At 37.6% G+C, this 21211-nt stretch overlaps 1 pseudogene; it reads right to left on the reverse strand.

Annotated features, from left to right (window-relative positions):
* LOC118607839 overlaps positions 1-21211 on the reverse strand; it is a 240330-nt pseudogene that overhangs the window by 7272 nt on the left and 211847 nt on the right.

Genomic DNA, 21211 nt, shown 5'->3' on the forward strand with positions numbered 1-21211 from the left:
TTCGAGTTTAGTATATGGTGTAAGAAGGTGGTCCAGCTTCTTTTTATTTTTTTGCATGTATCTGTCCAATTTTCTCAGCACCATTTATTGAAGAGACTGTTTTTACACCATTGTATATTCTTAAATCCTTTGTCATATATTAAGTGAGCATATGTGTGTGTGTGTATTTCTGAGCTCTCTATTCTGTTCCATTGATCAATGTGTCTGTATTTATTCCAGTACTATGCTGTTTTGATAACTGTAGGCTTGTAGTGTAGTTTGATATCAGGTACTGTGATACCTACAACTTAGTTCTTTCTCAAGATTGCATGGCTATTTGGGATTTTTATAGCTCCACATAAATTTTAGGATCATTTGTTCCAGCTCTCTGAAAAATGCCATTAATATTTTGATAGGGATTGTATTGAATCTATAGATTGCTTTGGGTAGTATAGCCATTTTAGGGATATTGATTCTTCCTACCCATGAACACGGTATATGCTTCCACTTATTTGTATCTTCTTCAATTTCATTTTTAATGGCATAATTTTCTGAAAACAGGTCTTATAATTCTTTAGTTAATTTGATACCCAGATATTTGATAATTTTCCGTGCAAATGTAAATGAGATTGTTTTATTAATTTCTCTTTCTGAAAGTTCATCATTGGTGTATAAAAATGTCACTGACTCCTGAATATTTATTTTATAACTTGTTACTTTACTGAATTAATTGATCAGTTCTAACAGTTTTTTTAGTAAAATCTTTAGGGTTCTCTCTATATAGTATCATGTCATCAGCAAATAACGAGAGTTGCACTTCTTCCTTTCCAATTCAGATGCCTTTTGTTTCTCTTTCTTTTTGCATTGCTGTGGCTAAGAATTCCAATACAATGGTGAAGAGTGGTTAAAGTGGGCACCCTTGTCTTGTTCCTAATCTTAAGGAAAAGCCTTTCTCATTGAGTATGATGTGAGCTGTAGGTTTGTCATATATGGTCTTTATTATGTTGAGGTATGTTTCCTTTCTTTTCACTTTGTTGAGAGTTTTTATCATAAATAGATGCTGGATTTTGTCAAATGTTTTTTCTGCATCTATTGATACAATCATATGGTTTTTATCTTTTGATTTGTTAATGTGGTATATCATATTAATTGACTTGCACATCTTGTACTAACCTTGCATCCCAGGAATAAAGCCAACTTGATCATGGTGTATGATCTTTTTATTGTATTGCTGAATTCGGTTTGCTAATATTTTATTGAGAATTTTTACACCAATGTTCATAAAAGCTTTCAGCCTATAGTTTTCTTTTTTGAAATGTCCTTGCCTGGTTTTGGAATCAAGATAATGGTGGCTTCATAAAAGGAGTTAGGGAGCCTTTCCTCTTCTTGAATTTTTTGGAATACTTTGAGAAGAATAAGTGATAATTCTTTTTTGAATGTTTGCTAAAATTTGCCTATGAAGCCATCTGGTCCAGGACTTGCTTTTTTGGGGGGAGATTTTTGATTACTGATTCTACTTCATTGGTGGTAAATGGTTGGTTCAAATTTTCTGTTTCTTCTTGACTCAGTCTTGGGAGAGTGTATGTTTCTAGGAATAATTTCATTTCTTCCAGATTGTCTCATTTTTTGGCATATAATTGCTCATAGTATTTTCTTATGATCCATTGTATTTCTGTGGAGCCCATCATTATTTTTCTTTTTTCATTCTGATTGTATTTATTTGAGACCTCTTTCTTTTTTCCTTGATGAGTCTGGCTAAAGTTCTGTCAATTTTTTTTATCCTTTCAAAGGACCAGCCCTTGGTTTCATTAATATTTTGTATTGTTTTTCTAGACTCTATTTCACTTATTTCTGCTGTGATCTTTATTATCTTTCCTTCTGTTCAATCTGAGCTTTATTTACTGTATTGCTATGAATTTCCCTCCTAGGAAGGCTTTTGCTGTGTCCCAGAGATTTTGAATCATTGTGTTTTTATTTTCATTTGTCTCTATGTATCCTTTGATTTCTTCTTTAATCTCATTAATAACTCATTCATTGTTGAGTAGCATGTTATGTAGCCTCCATGCGTTTGTGTATTTTCCAGCTTTTCCTTGTAGTTGATTTCTAGTTTCATATCATTGTGATCAGAAAAGATGGTAGATATGACTTCAATCTTCTTAAATTTATTGAGACTTAATTTGTCTCTTAACATGTGGTCTATACTTGAAAATGTTCCATGTGCACTTGAGAAGAATGTGTATTTTGCTGCTTTGGGGAAAATGCTCCGAAAATATTTATTAAATCCATTTATTCCAGTGTGCCTTTTAGGCCCATTGTTTTTTTGTTGATTCTTTGCCTGGAAGATCAATGGGGTGTTAAAGTCTCCTACTACGAGTGTATTACTATTGATTTCTTCTTTTATGTCAATCAATAATTGCTTTATGTATGTAGGTACCCTATGTTGGGTGCATATATGTTTACTAGTGTTATGTCCTTTTGACTTATCGATCCTTTTATCATTATGTAATGCCCTTTTTTGTCTCTTATCATAGCCTTTGATTTAAAGTCTATTTTTTCTGATATAAATATTGCTAGTCCAGCTTTTTTTTCATTTCCATTTGTGTTAAATATCTTTTTCCATCCCTTTACTTTCAGTCTGTGAGTGTCATTTGATCTGAAGCGGGTCTTATAGACAGCATATACTTGGGTCTTGTTTTCTCATTCATTCGGTTACCCTATGTCTTTTCATTGGAGCATTTAATCCATTTACATTTAAAGTGATTACCGATAGGTACATAGTTACTGCCATTTTATTATTCATATTTGTCATTTCTATTTTCTTTTTTACCCCTTCTCTTTTTACAGAAGACCCTTTAACATTTCATTTAGTGCTGGCTTGTTGGCAATGAATTCCTTAAGTGTTATCCTGTCTGGGAAACTCTTTATCTCACCTGGCATTTTAATCGAAAGCCTTGCTAGGTAGAGTATTCGTGGTTGTTGATTCTTGTTTTTGATAACTTTGAATATTTCTTGCCATTGTCTTCTGGCCTGCATAGTTTTCATTGAAAAATCAGCAGATGTTCTTATGGGGGTACCGGTATAAGTAACTAGTTCCCTTTCTCTTGCTGCTTTAAAGAAGTTATCTTTGTCTTTGATATTTTGCATTTTAATTATAATGTGTCTTTATGTAGGTCTGTTTGATTTCCACTTATTTGGAACTCTGTGCTTCCTGAACTTGTATGTCTAATTCCTTTGCCAGGTTAGGGAAGTTTTCTGTCATTATTTCTTCAAATAGAGTCTCAATCCCTTGCTCTCTCGCTTCTGCTTCGGGTACTCCTATGATCTGGATATTTTTATGCTTCATGTTGTCCCAGAGGTCTCTTAAACTATCCTTATTTTTTAAATTATTTTTTGTTGTTTGTTGTTGTTCTGATTGGGTGTATTCAGCTACCTTGTCTTCCAATTCACTGATTCAATCTTCTGCTTCGTCCAATCTACTGTTGAATCCTTCTAGTGTATTCTTGATTTCAATTATTGTATTCATTTTTGTCTAGTTCTTTTTTATGGTTTCTATGTTCTTTTTTATGCTGTTGAGGTTCTCATTGTGCTTATCCATTCTCCCCATAAATTCATTGAGCATCCTTATAACCATTATTTTGAACTCTGACTCTGGTAGGTTGCTTACCTCCATTTTATTTAGCTTATTTTCTGGAGTTTTCTCCTATTGTTTCATTTGTGGCATGTTTCTTTGTTTTCTCATTTCATTAGCCTTTCTGTGTTCATTTCTATATGTCAGAAATATTTGGTTCGTCTCTCAGCCTTGGCTAGATGGTCTAATGTGAAAGGTGTCCTATGTGGCTAAGTGGCGTATTCTCCCTGATCCCCTATGCCAGAGGCTCTGGACATGATCTTTGCATGCGTTGTGTGTGATCTTCTGTTGTCACCAAATCTTTATTGTTGTTAGTAGGTCAGTAGATGTGATTAATGCTCAGGCTGACTAATTACAGGACTTGGCCGCACCCACAGGGTAAGAGTTGCTGTGTAGGGGTTGATTCCATAGAGTGAAATGTGCCATAACAGGCTTGTGTACTTGTTGGAACTACCCTTTGTGTGTATCACTAATGAGACTAGTCAACAGTTGCTCCATTGTGGTCTGGTGCCACCCTCCTAATGCGTTAGTTTTATGGCCCCTTGGGAAGGGCTTCCCCATAGGCCAAGGTCAGCCATTGCTTTTCATTGTTCAGGGCTGCCTGATGTGAACTACAAAGCGATCTACAGATGGTTGTTGCCTATGCCGGATCTACAGGTAAGTGGAAGAGACAATGCTGTAGGCAGCGGTCAGTTATCCCCCATCCCTGACCTGCAGCAGTTTAGCAGAGCTCCTAAAGACCTGACACTGCCTGTCAGTGCCGGTTATCTCTGAAACTGGATGAACTTCTGGGTAGTATGAGTGTTGGGTGGTGCAGGGACCTCAGGAGTCTCCTGGGTCTATTGAGTAAACTTCTCCCTGCCACTGCAGTGTCAGTTAACATTGCCAATGCTGTCTCTGTACCTCCCTGTACAAGTTTCCACTTGTAGCAAGGTCAGCTGCTGCCCACACTAGGCCTAAATGCACTACCCCCACTCAGGGGCAGCTGCCTATCAATGTGCAGCAGGTACTTTGTGTATTGCATGAGTCAGAAGCTCAGGGAGTCAAAGGCTGTTATGTGAATACGGACCCCTGCAATCCCCTCAAGAGATATTGCAGCTGGTACAGGCAGCAGTGGTCTTTCCATAACTGGTTTTCTTTAAATGCTCTCACTGTGCTATCCAAGGTTTGTTGATTGTGCTGACTGCACAAACCCAGAGCCATGCAGGGCACAAGAGGCTGCTTGCCAATGGGCTGCAGGCAATTTGTGGTTTGGGTGAAGCAGTATCTCAGGGAGACATGGTATGTCGGGCCTATACAGCCTCAGTTTTGCTGCAACCTCTGGGCCTGGACGTTTCTGTTGTAGTCACAGATCACAGTGATACTAGCTGCTGAGGCGGTCCCACGGACCCCTGTGCTTCCTGGACACAATATTGCAACTCTTGCAGGCAGAAAAGGTCTGCCTAAAGCTAATTTCCATGCAGTGCCCACTCTGTGCTAGCCAGAGTTTGTTGCCTGTGTGGATTGAGAGTTCAGGGGAGGTGAGGGGCAGTGCTGTGGCAGTTCCCTGTCAATGGGTTACCTTGGGCAATTTGTGGGTAGGGTGGGGTGGAGTCTCAGAGTAACAGTGGCTGTCAAAAGAATGCAGCCTCAGTTTTCCTGCAACTTTGGTAACTGTTCACACGTTCCTGCAGAAGTACTATTTCACAGCAAGGCCCGCTGCTATCTGGGACTGGCCCACAGTTCCTGGATATCTATCTGCCCAAGTTCGCACTGGCAGGAGAGATACACCTGTCCCTATCTCGGAAATATAGCTCACAGAGCTGGTCGCCCGCTGGGAATGGAAATGTGGCTCACAGAGCTGGCTGCTGAGGGATTGGAAACAAAGCTCTGGTCACAGGCTGTGAATGCTTAGCCCTGAATTAGACCAGAGCTTGGTAGCCATCCAGCAACAAATTCCCCAGACAATCTGCTGTTTGGGCGGGGCAGACTGATCCCTTCTGTCCAGAGCTTCCTAATGGCTCTATAGGAGGGGTCTGCACAGTCAAGCTGGTGTGCCCTATAGGGGAGCTCGTCTAAGGCACAATGGTGGCTGCCCTTCCAGCCCTCATTCTGGCACCAGGTAATGCAGACTTTCTCAGAATGAATTCTGTGCAAGCCTCTGACCAATGGGGTGAGTGTCCACAGGTAGGAAAGCCTGAGCTTGGGTCCTTCAAAGGGAAGTGCAGGGATTCATTCTCCTTCTGTCTCACCCAGATAGCTGGAATCCGCTCTGGTTTTACAGTCAGAATTATTGGAATCTCCTTTTCCCTGGGCTGGGAGACCAGATGAGACCAAGAACCCTCTCTCCTTCAAGAGAGCTTCTGCAGCCTCACTCTCTCCCCCCGGTGATCCTCCACCACCTGTGGGTACTGGTCCAATCCAATTCACAGCTCTTCCCCTCCTATCAGCTTCGATGTGGTTATTTTATATTATCAGGTGTAGGTGTTATGATCAACTGGACTTCAGGTGATTCTCCACATCAATTATTTTATAATTTGGTTGTAATTCCAATGTGGACCTGGGAGTAGAGGAACCTTGTTTCTACCTAGTCCGCCATCTTCCTCCATTTGATGTTTCATCTTATTTTAATAAAAGAGAAAGTTAGCCTATTTCCTCCTCTCAGCTATGATTTCACTGTAGGTTGAAAGCTAATAAATAAGTAGTTTTTTTTTTCTGATGAGATGACATTAAAAAACCTATTGCTTAAAACATCTATTTCTCGTGTGAGCAACAAATAAAATAAAATTCAATTATTAGACTATGTTTATAGCAATTGTTTGTTAAGCCTGGTACTTTTTAAAAACAGGTAGACAATTATTCATCTAACTAAACTTTGTATTTTTCTGTTTTTAAGTGAAACTCCAAGAGGTTGAGGTCAAAGTTTGATGGAACATCCAGATGTCCTCAGCTGTCATGGAGAATATTTACCATATTTGCATATTTTCCCCATTATACTGGCATATACTTAGTTATTAACATGGAAGAAAGAGGTAGATTAAGGAATTAATTTATAAGTCACTGTAGCCTATAGCCAATATGCTTTCAGCTTTATTGTATTATTTCAGAAAGAAGCTATTATTCCATAAGTGGCTAATAAAATAGTAATAAAAATAAGGCTAATGATAATAAGAAAAACAGCTGATACCTATTGAGTACCTACTGCCCAACTACAAAAGCAAGTATACACACACACACACACACACACACACACACACACACACACACACCTTTCGGTTTCTTCTCTCTACCAAAGTTGTCATCATGTCATCATATACCCATGCTTTTCTCTCTTGGTAAAAAAAAAAGTGGCAAAGGGGCTTATTAAAACCTACAGAAGTCTTTGAGATGCATTGATTTGGTGTGAAATGCCCTCACAAGTATAGAAATATTGCTTTAACTAAGAATGTATCAGCTTGGTCCAAATGATTGAAGCATTATGAAGGACATTATTTGCACTTCAAAAAGAAGGATCAGCAATGGAAGAAATGGTGCAGAACTAATTGCTTGGAGTTGTGGAGAAAAATAACTTTCCCGTTAGAAATCTAACTTTTCTCTTAAACCTCAAGAACAAAAAATAACAGCCCTATGAATAGAACAAATGTGAAAATACTGCCAGAAATGAAAATTGCAGCCCATAGCAACTGACAGTCTTAGGGAACTTCCAGAGGTCTGAAAACTTCTGCTGCTTTGCCTCCAGCAAAAATTAAGAAGAAAAAAAGTCTCTTTACCTGTTATTAATTGCCGAACTATGTGTGCCAAGACTTATTTGATGCAAGAGCTTCTTGGGAAGTTTACGTATGAATGGAGAGAAAAAAGATACAATAACAGTTTTGCTATTCCTTTTTTTAACTTTTTAAAAATTAGGTTTATTGGGGTAACATTAGTTACTACAATTATATAATTTTCAGTTGTACATCATAATTTAACACCTGTATATTCTATTGTGTGCTTACAAACTAAAGTCCACTTTCCTTCACCTACAATATATTTGATCCCCTTTACCCACTTCGTCCTCCCCTTAACCCCCTATATTTGACCCCCTCATCTACCTCGTCTACCTCGGCTATCTCCCCCCTCCTCCTCCATGCCTAACCTCTGGTAACTACTAGTCTATAGTCCATATCCATAATCTATGTTTGTCCTGTTCCTTTGTTGCTTTTAGGTTTATATCCCACAAATAAGTGATATCATGTGATTTTCAACATTTTCAGTCTGGCTTATTTCAAATAGCATGATTATCTCGAGGTCCATCCATGTTGTCATAAATGGCATTATTTCATCTCTTCTTATGGCTGAGTTATATTCCATTATAAATATGTACCACAGCTTCTTTATCCAATCATCCATTGTAGGACAATTTGGTTGCTTCCATGTCCTGACCACCGTGAATAATATTGTTATGACAACCGGTGTGCAAATATCTTTTCAGATATGGGTTTTCAAGTCTCTGGGGCAAATGCCCAGTAGAGTAATTGCTGGATCACATGGTAGATCAATTCTTAGTTTTTTTGAGGAACCTTCATACTGTTTTCCATAGTGGCTGTACCAATTCTCAGTCCCACCAGCAGTGTATAAGGGTTCCTTTTTCTCTGCATCCTCTTCAACGTTTGTTATTACTTGTCCTGTTGATTATAGCTATTCTAACAGGTGTGAGATGGTATCTCATTGTGGTTTTGATTTGAATTTCCCTAATGGCTAGGGATGTTGAAAACCTTTTTCAATATTTGTTGGTCATTTGTATATCCTCTAGGGAGAAGTGTCTGTTCAGGTCCTCTGCTGATTTTTTTGATTGGATCATTTGTTTTTTGTTGTTATTAAGTTATATGAATTCTTTGAATATTTTGGGTATTATGCTCTTATCAGAGGCATTGCTTGCAAATATATTTTCCCATTAGTATGGTTGTCTCTTTACCTTGTCGGCTCTTTCTTTTCCTAATCAGAAGCTTTTTAGCTCGATGTAATCCCACTCATTTATTGTAGCTTTTACATCCCTCGCTTATGAGGAAAAATTCATAAAATCATCTTTAAGGCCAAGGTCCTTGAGTTTAGTTCCTATGTTTTCTTCTATACATTTTATTGTTTCAGGTCTTATATTCAGGTTCTTAATTCACTTTGAATTAATTTTGGTGTGTGGTGATTGACAATAGTCTAGTTTCATTCTTTTGCAGTTGGCTTTCCAGTTTTTCCAGCACCATTTATTGAAAGGCTTTCCTTTCTCCACTGTATGTTTTTGGCTTTTTTTGTCGAAAATTATTTGCCCGTATAAATATGGGTTTACTCCTGAACTCTCGATTCTGTTCCACTGGTCCGTGTGTTTGTTTTGCTGCCAATACCATGCTGTTTTGATTGCTGTCTCTTTATAGTATAATTTGAAGTCAGGCAGAATGATACCTCCAGCCTCATTCTTTTTTCTCAGAATGACTTTGGCAACTTGGGGTCTTTTATGCTTCCATACAAATCTGATTATTTTTGTTCTTTTTCTTTAAAAAATGCCAATGGGATTTTGATGGGGACTGCATTAATGCTGTATAATGCTTTATGGAATATGGTGATTTTAACTATGTTGATTTTTCCAATCCAGGAACATGGAATATCTTTCTATTTCCTTGTATCTTCTTTGATCTCCTTTAATAGTGTCTTGTAGTTTTCATTATATAGGTCCTTCACATGTTTTGTTAAATTTATTCCTAGATATTTTATTCTTTTTGTTGCAATCGCAAAAGGAATTATTTTTTCCACTTCTTTTTCTGACACTTTATTATAAGAGTATAGAAATGCTATGAATTTTTGAAGGTTGATTTCGTATCCAGAGACTTTACTGTATTTGCTTATTGTTTCTAGTACTGTTCTTGTGGTGTCTTTAGGGTTTTCTATATAGAGAATCATGTCATCCACAAAGAGTGTCAGTTTGACTTCTTCATTTCCTATTTGGATGCCTTTTATATCTTTCCCTTGTCTGAATGCACTTGCTAGGACCTCCAATGTTGTATTGAATAAGAATGGCAATAGTGAACAGCCTTGCCTTGTTCCTGATCTTAGAAGGAAGATTTTTAGTTATTCTCCATTAAGTATAATGTTGGCTGAGGGTTTGTCATATATGACCTTTATTATGGTAAGATTCTTTCCTTGTATACCGATGTTGTTAAGTGTTTTGATAATAAATGGATGCTATATCTTGTCGAAGGCTTTTTCTGCATCTATTGATATGAGCACATTGAGTCTTATATTTTAATTTGTTCATGTGGTGTATCATCACATTAATTAATTTGCGTATGTCGAACCATCCCTGTGCCTTTGGGATGAAGCCCACTTTACTGTGTTGTATAATCTTTTTAATATGTTGCTGTATTCATTCACTAGTATCTTATTTAGGATTTTTGCATCTGTGTTTATGAGAGATATTGATTGTAGTTTTCTTTTTTTGTGTTATCTTTACCTGGTTTCTGTATCAGCGTAATATTGGCCTCGTAAAATGAGTTGGGAAGTATTGCCTGCTCTTCAATTTTTTGAAAGGGTTTGAGGAGCATATGTATTTAATCTACTTTGCATGTTTGATAGAATTCACTAGTGAAGCCATCTGGTCCTGGCCTTTTTCTTTTTGGTAGGTTTTTGATGATTGTTTCAATTTCCATACTGCTGATCGGTCTATTTAGGTTTTCCAGTTCTTCTTGGTTCAGTGTAAGAAGGTAGTATTTTTCAAAGTACTGGTCCATTTCTTCTAGGTCAATAAATTTGGGGTCATATACTTTTTCATAGTATTCTTGTATGATCCTTTGTATTTATGTGACGTCAGTCAAAATTTCACCTGTTTCATCCCTGATTGTGTTTATTTGTGTCCTTTCTCTTTTTTCTTTAATGAGGCTAGCCAGTGGTTTGTCAGTTTTACCAACCTTCTGAGGAACCAGCTGTTTGTTGCATTTATTTTTTTCTATTCATTTTTTTGTTTTATTTTCAATTTCATTTATTTTGCTTTCATTTTTATTATTTATTTCTTTCTGATGACTTTGGGCTTCATTTATTCTTCCTTTTCTAGTTTTTTTTTAAGATGAAGCATTAGGTTGTTTATTTGGACTCATTCTTGTTTTTTATTATCATATTATTATGTCATATTATCTTGTCATATTATTACAGATAGGCCTGTAATAATATGACCTCTCCTCTTATGTTCTTCATCTCCAAAAGTTCCATTTGGTTCTTTTTGAGGGTTTCAATCTGCTTGCTCTGCTCATCTAGGTGGTTTTTCAATTACTGAAATTGTTGATATGATTCATTTCAGAACTCTCTGAGTGTTTTCAGAAGTACCATCCTGAATTTTCTGTCATTTAAGTTGCATATTTCTGTGTCTTTAAGCTCATTTTCTGGAGATTTTTCTCTTTCTTTCTGAGATGCCTTGTCACCTTGGTTGTTCATGGTGTTTAATGGACTTTTTCTCTGCCTGGGCATTAATGGAAGTGTATTCAGCTTTTTTTCCAGAAAGATTTATTATATAATGGTCTTTCCTTAGCCTGCTGCAAAGAAGGAGTTTTTTCTTTTGGTTTCCAGTAGGTGACATCTAAGCCTCTTGGACTCCTCCATATATAAAGCCTTAATAATGCCTTTTTCTTTTCTGATAGATATTTAATCATGTTTGCTACTTTCAATTTCAGTCCCTGTGAGTGTAAGCAACTGTTTTGGTAGCATTTGCCCAGATACCCCTGGGGCTCTGTGGTGTTTGGTCTTGGAGGGTAGGGGCCCTCTGGGTTGGGAGTTGGGGGCTGTGGCTCATCCTCGTTTTTTTCTACAGTGGCTGGTAAAAATCAACTGTTGTCTTTTTTACCATCCTGCTTCTCTGCTTCCTGCCCTGATGACTGGGCACTGCCACCAGCTGTGGGGAACTCACAACTTTCCCAGTAAGTGCTGTTCAAGGAATTTGCTACACTTTCTCCCCTCCCCCTTCTCCTAAAGGTAGCCCCGGCAGCTGCAAATGTTAGTTTCTTTATTTCTCCTAGTCTACCGCCCGACACCTGGGGTTCTGACCTGTGGTAGCTCTTATGTGCAGATGCCATGCTCAGACATGCTGGTGTGAAATTTGGGTGTTTTTTTTAATTGAGTTTTAGATGTTCAGCTTATTGTTGTTTCAAAGGGAAAGATCTGGTGACGTCTCTCACTCTGCCATGTTTCTCCAAACCTTCCTTTATTACTTTTTGTAATCTTCTCAAATATAGCAAATACTGAACTTCCCAAAAGAATATACTCTAAGTCTCTGAAATGTTGGAAACCAACAAAGCTCACCTTTTTATCCTTACCAGGTTAAGATGATACAAATAGCTACTTCTGTTTCAAATAATCATAGAGCCCTTGCACAGACAGACTCATTGGCAATGCATAAAGAGAGCTGGTTGTGTCACTGGGCCTGGGTAAAGCATTTCCATCAAGACCTGAGCTGTTTTGCGGTGAATTCATGAACTGAGGTACTATTTTAGTCAATCAATTTAACGATCAATGAAGCCAAATAATGCTTTTATATTTTTTTAGATGAATCAGTTGGTTATTTTACTGAGTTGATTAAATTAGTTGGCTACATTGGGGCCAGAGGGGAAAGGTTGCATGCTCACCTAGAAGAAAATGTGGAAAAAATATCATATAAAAACAATTGATGAAAATTATCAATTTTTATAATGAGACATCTATACAGTTTTGGTTTCTCTAGTTATTGAACTTTTTGAAAACTACCCATTATTATGCTCAGCACCCAGCAAAGTACAGGTATACAAAACTGGACAAACATCATAATGTCTTACCTCATGTAGCTTATAGCTTAAATGACAAGAAAAAGGCTTCAAATAAATAATTAGACCAATAAATATGTATATACAAATAACAACTGTGCTTTACTCTATAATTTTTAAAATGAAGAAAAAAGCATTTAAAAAAGAAATGCGACATAGCTTTATTTTTTTCTTTTTTCCTTTTTTCCATCCTTCCCTTCTTCCCCCTCCCTTTCATTGCTTTCATAGAGAATGTGTGGGTTGAAAGAGGTTGTAATACATAAATATGAAGTAAATCTGAGACAACATAAAAAGTTTCCTCAAGTAAGAGCATGGGACAAAAAAAGAATAACAGGATGTAAGAAATGGAGGAGTAGAGAAGAAAAACACAAAAGTCCCCATGAATTCCATTTAAATTATACAGCAAAAGAAATAAATGTCTCAGTTTGGTAAGTTTAGGAAAATAAATCCAGAGGAAGGAAATCATTTAAGAAAGAATTTTCTTCCTTTTTCTATAAGTAGAGATGAGTTTGTTTTTAAGCTGTTCTCTCAGAATAGACTTTATTGGCAGAATTTTTGGATGGGGTAATTAATTACTGGCTCAGAGGAATGAAAAGTAATGCCCATAATCACATATCTAGCAGAACCACCAGGTCTCCTAATGCATAAACCAGTTTTTCTTTTTCACTGTATTACAGCAATTCTAAGTAAAGAAAGCTTTCCAATGCAATGCCTCACTATTTTTAAGGGATATATTAATTTACATATGTCAAATTTACTACTATTTGGCTGGAGGTGGGACACTTATTTCTCATTACTTTCTTTACCTGTTGTCACACTCTTCGCCTCTGTCTTGACGTCACTTAAACTTACCTAATGGATGAGATTGGGAGAAAAATCTAGGCAAGTGCAACTCTGTTTCTTCCATTCACTGGTACTTGCCTGCAGAGAGTTGCGAGTTTCCAGGGTAGAGGCCTGTAACAGGTAGATAATTCTCCCTATTATCTTGATGCAGTTAAGGAAGTCTAATCTGCCACTCACCTAAGTTTTATTATCCAAACAGCTTTAGCAATAACAAAGCTCATAATGTTTTATCTCATCTTTTGAATCCTTCAAGCTCAGATAGGAGAGGTGTAAATCATTGCGACTCCTCAAACTCCAACGTATTCTATTGAGAGACATACTTCATAGTGGTTAAAAACAAGGACGCTGGAGCCAGACTGACTGAGTTCATATCCCATCTCAGACATTTATTAGCTGTGTGGCCTTGGGAGAATCATTAAATTTCTATAGGCCTCTGTAAAATTGGATAATAATAGAATCTACTTCAAAGTGTTATTGTAACAATTTTTTAAAAATTTAAAAAGTATCTGGCAAATAAAAGCACTTTATCAGTGTTAGCTTTGCTTTTCTATCAGATAAAACTAAATAGCTAGTTTTTAACAATGGTTTATTTCTATATACAAGGAATAGACTTTTAAGAAGACTGTTTCTTGTATGTATAATTTTTCTTACATAAATATTTCAAATATTTATTTTTATATGGGAGACAATGTCATTAAAAGTATGGACTCTGGAGGAGGGGTCAAGATGGTGAGGATAGGTAAACACAGTGTTCACTACCCCTTATGACCACATTAAAATTACAACTAAATTATAGAACAATCAACTTGGAGAACTACCTGAGTTCTAGCTGAACATATCACCTATAATTAAAGATATAAAGAAGAGGACATATCAAGACTGGCAGGAGGGGCAAAGGCATGAAATGGGATAGTCCTGCACCCACACCTGGTTTAGCAACTGGAAGGATATCTTCCTGAAGGAGAAAAGGGCCCCAGCCCCATACTCGAGCTCCTCAACCTAGATTCCAGTGCCAGGAAGAGTTGACCCCACAGATAACTGCATCTTGGGCCAGTACTTGTTGCCTGCCACTGAATGTTTCTCCTGAGGTGTGACTGTAAAAATCAGTGGGGATTCTGACCATCCTGGTGAAATGGAAGGAACCTGGAAATACAGATGTCTACTTAAAGGGCCTGTGCATAGACTCTCTTTCTCACAGACACTCACCCTGGGCTCTGGTGGAGGTTCAGCTGCTCTGAAGGTACAAGAGACTTACAGGGAAAGACTTCATGGAGAGGGCTAGAGAGACAGTTTCCATTGTCCCTTTGTCTGGCCCTCCTTGTGTGCAGGCTAGAGGCAGGTGCCATTGTTCCTCTACTGAACCCTCCACCCACACAGTCAATTCAATATCTGCATTGGCCTGGTGAGATGGCCTTGCTCCATCCCCTGACTCGCTGAGACCCCTGCCTCCCCCAATTTGCAAATTTCACATGGCAAACTTGTTACCTGGCAACTAGCCTCACTTTGTGCTCTTGATCGAGGGTACATTTAATAGCAATCAATAGTTCACAGCTCAAGCAGCTCACACACCTCAGGATAAACATTCAGTGGCAGGCAGCCAGTGTTGGAAAAAGATGCAGTTATCTCTTAAACAAATCTTGGGGGTCTGGAGGCCCAAATGACCTCCGTATGATCTGAGACTTTTGGAAGTAGTTACAGGCTCAGAACTGGCACCAAACCTGAATCTGTATTGGTGGGGTGAAATCTGTTCATTTTATCCTGGTGAATCTCTGAGTCTCTGCCCCACCCAACTTGTGTAGCACTCAAAGGCTCTTTCATCTTCTGAGCCTTACAAGCAGCCAACAGGCAGCAAGCATCAAGCCCTGGGTTCCCTGGACCTACTGCTAAGCTTCCCCAGGCCCAGTATTGATAGCAGCCAGCCTAAGGTTGCACTGTGGCCTCTCCCACTTGCCTCCAGATCCACAACAGGCATCGAACACCCACAGGTCACTTTGTAACTCCTACCACATATCCCCATGTGGTCACAGGCAGTGGCTGACCTTGGCCTTCATGAAAGCCCTTCACAGGGGGTGCCAAAAGCAACACACCCACTGGCTGACATCAGGGTTCAACAGAGCACCACCTGATTAGCCCCACAAGTATTACACTAAAAGGTGGTCTCAACAGGTACATGAGCTTACTGGGGTAAATCCATTCCATGAGGTCATCCCACACATAGCAGCTCATTTTGGGAGCTTGGCCAATCCTCACAGCCAGTTAGCCTGAGAGTCAATTCCATCCACTGATGTGCTAACAGCAATCAAGGCTCAACTAAAATAGAGCACACACAACTCACAAAAGAGACCCTTCTAGAGTGACTGGCACAGGTGTTCAGGGAGGCACCTACTACATAAGGCCACCTGGCAAAGCCTAGGCGACATAACAAATCTACCTAATACATAGAAACAAACACAGAGAAGGCAACTAACATGAGAAAGCAAAGAAACATGTTGCAAATAAAATAGGAGAAAACTCCAGAAAAAAACTAAAATAAATGGAAGCAAGCAACCTACCAGATACAGAGTTCAAAACTCTGGTTATTAGAATGTTCAATAAACCTAGAAAAAAAAAGAGATGAGCTCAGTTAGGATGTCAACAATGAGATAGTAAGCATAAAAGGGGATATAGAGGCTGAGGGGGGAAAATGGCATAGATGATAAAGGCTTTGTTCATCCCTCTTGTAACCAAATCAAAGTTGTAACAGAAACACAGAACAAACAGCAAGCAAAGTCACCTAGAGTCTAGATAAACAAAAGCACTACAACGAGGAAGAGAAATAAGAAATCACTCTGCAATGGTTGGAGGTAGGATGGGGCGAAGACATGAGGCTACCCAGTCCCGAGAAGCTGAGTGGACCAGTGGCTGCAGCAGCGACAACTGCAGCCCACAGCAACAGATGGCTCTTAAAAGGATCACGCCCCTGATCGGACTTTCCTGGTGATGGACCTGCTTGCTCTGAGCACGAGTGCTGTGTCAGCTTCTCAGGGGGCACCAGGAACTTACAGGGAGACACTGAGTTGTCAGAGAAGAGCAAGAGGAAAGGCTCTCTCTCTGGCAGAAGTGCTGGAGGTATCCGTTGTTGCTCTGTCGAACCGTCCCCTCCCCGCCATGCCACCTAGAGTGCAGACTCAGTGCCACCATAGCTAAGATGTCATCAAACTGGATAACAGAAGTCACTCCACACAGATTTCCTGAAACCCTACCTCACCCAATTCGTGTCCCTACCCAAACCACATCCAAGTGCATCCTCAGCAAGTCCAGTGCTCCTTGCTGAGCAACTCTAAGACTCACACTAGTGGCAGCTGGTCTCTTTCTGGTGTGGCCTCTTGAGGCAACTATAAGCACAGCATCTGTGGATTGCTTGCTGAATCTTAACAGGTGACCCCAAGGGGCATGGGCTGGGGATAAACTTGGACTGCAGCTGAATCCTTCTCAGGACTGTGCCACTGGACACTTACTACACAAAGCCACACTAATAAAAGTGAGAGAATTGGGAGCTTTGCTCAGAGATCCAGGAATCATAGAGTCAAGCAATCTAACAGATGCAGAGTTCAAAACACTGGTTATAAAGTTGCTCAATGAACTTAGAGGAAGAGTAGATGAACTCAGAGAAAACTTTAACAAAGAGCTAAAATATATAAAAATGGAAATGGAAATTATAAAATGGAACCTGTCAGAAATGATGAACACGTTATCTGAGATGAAGCGTATACAAGAGGAAATCAGCAGAGTGGATAAAGAAGAAGATTGAACCACTGATATAGAGTATGGGGAAGCCAAGGACACTCAATCATAATGGTAAAAAAAAAAACAGAAGCCAAGACTATAATAATTTAAGGAGCCTATGGAACACAATTAAATGGAAAAATATCCATGTCATAGGAGAGGTGGAAACAAAAGACATTGAAGAAGTATTTGAAGAAATAATGATGGAAAATTTCCCTCACCTAGTGAAGAAAATAGACATACAACCCAAGGAAGCTCAGAGAGTCCCCAAACCAGGAGCCCAAAGAGGCCTGCACCAAGATACATCATAATTAAAATGCTAAAGATTAAATACAAAGAAAATCTTAAAAACAGCAAGAGAAAAGCAGTTAGTTACCTACAAGGAAGCATCTATAAAACTGGCAGCTGATTTCTCAAAAGAAACCATGGACAACAGAAGGACTTGGCACAAAATATTCGATGTGATGAAAACCTAGGACCTACAACCAAAAATACTTTATTCAACAAAACTGTCATTTAGAGATGAAGGACAAATAAGGAACTTCCCAGACAAAAACAATCTAAAGGAATTCATCAGCGTCAAGCCAGTATTACAGGAAATGTTGGAAGGACTTTTTTAAGAAGTAAAAAACACCTATCAAAATCATGAATAAAGAATGGCAATAACTACATTCTTATCAACAACTAACTCGATTGTAAAAGAACTAAGTGCTCCAACCACAATATAGGGGAGCTGAATGAATAAGAAAACAAGACCCATACATATGCTGCCTACAAGAGACTCACTTCAGATTAAAAGACATGCTCAGGCTAAATGGAAGGGGATATAAAAAGATATTGCCTTTATGGGCCTAGAGGAATTACACTGAAAAAAATAAGTCAGATAGAGAAAGACAAATATTGTATGATTTCATGTACATATGAAATCTAAAAAACAAAATAAACAACAACAACAAATGAAAATAAACTCATAGATATATATAGAGACTATTTTGAGGGTTACTAGATAAGAGGGGGTTGAGGGAGGAAAAATGGGAAAAGGGATTAAGAAGTACAAATGGATAGTTACAAAATAGACATGGATATATAAAGTGTAGCATAAGGAAAATAGTTAATAATGTTGTAATAAATATGTAAGGGACAAGAGTGGTACTAGATTTAGTGAGGTGATCACTTTGAGAGCTATATACATCCCTAATTACTATGCTTTACAACTGAAACTAATATGTTATTGTATGCCAAATATAATTGAAAAAAATTCATTGAAGTGTACAAAGTAAATATGAGCAACTAATTGTCTGTTATATTTCAACAAAGCTAAAAAAAAGGGAGGGACATAGAAACCATAAAAAAGTCAGAAATTAAGACAACATTAACTGAAATGAATTATACACTAGGAGGAATCAACATTAGATTAGATGAAACAGAGGATGGAAACAGTGAGATGGAAGACAAGGTAGCAGAAAATATGCAACCTGAACAGCAAAAAGAAAAAGGAATCAAAATACTGAGGAAAGCTTAAGAGACCTCTGGGACAACATCAAGCATACTAATATTCACACCATAGGGGTAACAGAAGGAGAAGAGAGAGATGAAGGGATTGAAATGTTATTTGAAGAAATGATGACAGAAAATTTGCCTAGCCTGGTCAAGGAACTAAAAATACAAGTTCAGGAAGTGCAAAGAATCCAAAAGAAGAGGAAAACAAACAAGCCTATACCAGGAAAGATAATAATTAAAATGCCAAATGTCAAAGACGAAGAGATAATCCTAAAAGCAGTAAAATAAAGACAGCTAGTTACTTACAAGAGTAGTGCAACAACATTAGCTGATTTCTCAACAGGAAGTTTACAGGCCAGAGGGGATTGGCACAAAATATTCAAAGTGATGAAAAGCAGGAACCTACACAACTAAAGAGTACTCTACCAAGCAAGACTATCAATTAAAATTAAAGGTGAAATAAAGATCTTCCCAGAAAGGAAAAAGCTAAAAAATTCATCAACAACAAGCCACTATTACAAGAAATGTTAAGGGGATTTCTTTAAGATGAAGAAGAAAAAGAAAAAAAAACATAAAAATATGAATAATAAAATGGCAATAACTATGTACCTCTCGACAATTGCTTTAAATGTAAACAGAGTAAATGATCCAATCAAAAGAAATAGGGTAGCTGAATAGATAAGCAGTCAAGACCCTCACATATGCTATCTACAAGAGACCCAGTTCAGTTCAAAAGACAAACAAACTGAAAGAGATGGTAAAAGATATTTCATGCAAATGGAAATGAAAATAAAGCTGCAGTAGCAATACTTATATTCAGAAAAAAAATACACTTTAAAAAGAAGTCCATAATAAGAGACAAAGAAGGGAATTACATAATGATAAAGGGACATAAATCTAGTAAACATATATGCACGCAACATAGGAACACCTACATGTATAAAGCAAATATTGACTGACATAAAAGGAGAGATCAACAGTATTACACTAATAATAGGACATATTTTCCAGACAGAATATCAATAATAAAAGAGCAGCCTTAAATGACACAAGGTAAGAGTACTTCATCCCAAAGCAACAGAATGTACATTCTTCTCAAGGGCACATGGAACGTTTTCCAGAACAGACCACCTGTTAGAGCATAAAACAAGTATCAGCAAATTTAAGGAGATTGAAATTATATCAAGAATCTTCTCTGATCATAACGGCATGAAAATATAAATCAACTACAAAATAAAATGGAAAATACACAAACACGTGTAGGCTAAATAACACACTTTTAAACAATGAATGGGTTAAGAAAGAGATCACAAAAGAAAGCGAAAGATACCTATAGACAAAAGAAAATGAAAACACAATGTCTCAAAATCTCTGGAATACAGCAAAAACAGTCCTAAGAGGGAAATTCATAGCAAGACTGGCCTACCTCAAGAAATAAGAAAAAGCTCAAATAGACAATTTAATTTTACACGTAAAATAACTGGAAATAGAACAGCAAACAAAAATCCAAAATGAGTGTAAGGAAGGAAATAATAAATATCGGAGTGGAAATAAAGGAAAGAGAATCTAGAAAAACAATACAAAAGAGTAATGAAACCAAGAGTTGGTTCTTTGAATAGATAAGCAAAATTGACGGACTCTTAACCAGACTCATCAAGAAAAAAAGAGAGGATGCAAATAAATGCAATCAGAAATGAAAGATGAAAGTAACTATGGACTCCACAGAAATACAAAGGATTATAAGAAAATACTATGAGCAATTATATCCCAACAAATTGGACAATCTGGAAGAAATGGACACATTTCTAGCAAAATACAATCTACCAAGACTGAGTCAAGAAGAAACATGAAATCTGAACTAACCAACTGCCACCAATGAAATCAGATCGATAACCAAAAACCTCCCAAAAAAACAAAAGTCCTGGACCAGATGGCTTCATATGTAACTTTTACCAAACATTCAAAGAAGAATTAACACCTATGCTTCTCAAACTGTTCCAAAAATTTCAAGAAGGAAAGCTCCCTAACTCCTTTTATGAAGCCACCATTATCTTGATTCCAAAACCAGGCAAAGACATTTCAAAAAAGAAAACTATAGGCTGAAAGCTTTTATGAACATTGGTATAAAAATTCTCAACAAAATATTAGCAAATCAAATTCAGCAATACATTAAAAAGATCATACACCATGATCAAGTTGGCTTTATTCTTGGGATGCAAGGTTGGTACAAGACATGCAAATCAATTAATGTGATACACCACATTAACAAATCGAAAGATAAAAACCATATGATCAATCAATAGATGCAGAAAAAGCATTTGACAAAATCCAGCATCTATTTATGATAAAAACTCTCAGCAAAGTGAAAATAAAGGGAACATAACTCAACGTAATAAAGGCCATATATGACAAACCTACAGTTCACATCATACTCAATGGGAAAGACTGAAAGCATTTTCCTTAAGATCAGGAACAAGATGAGGATGCCCACTTTTACCACTCCTCTTCAACACTATATTGGAAGTCTTAGCCACAGCAATAAAACAAGAGAAATCAAGGTATCCTAATTGGAAAGGAAGAAGTGCAACTCGTTATTTGCTGATGATATGATATATAGAGAGAATCCTAAAGATTTTACCAAAAAACTCTTAGAACTAATCAATGGATTCACTAAAGTAGCAGGTTATGAAATAAATATTCAGAAGTC

The sequence above is a fragment of the Rousettus aegyptiacus genome, unplaced genomic scaffold (assembly GCF_014176215.1).
Source record: "Rousettus aegyptiacus isolate mRouAeg1 unplaced genomic scaffold, mRouAeg1.p scaffold_m13_p_9, whole genome shotgun sequence".
Lineage (NCBI taxonomy): Eukaryota > Metazoa > Chordata > Mammalia > Chiroptera > Pteropodidae > Rousettus > Rousettus aegyptiacus.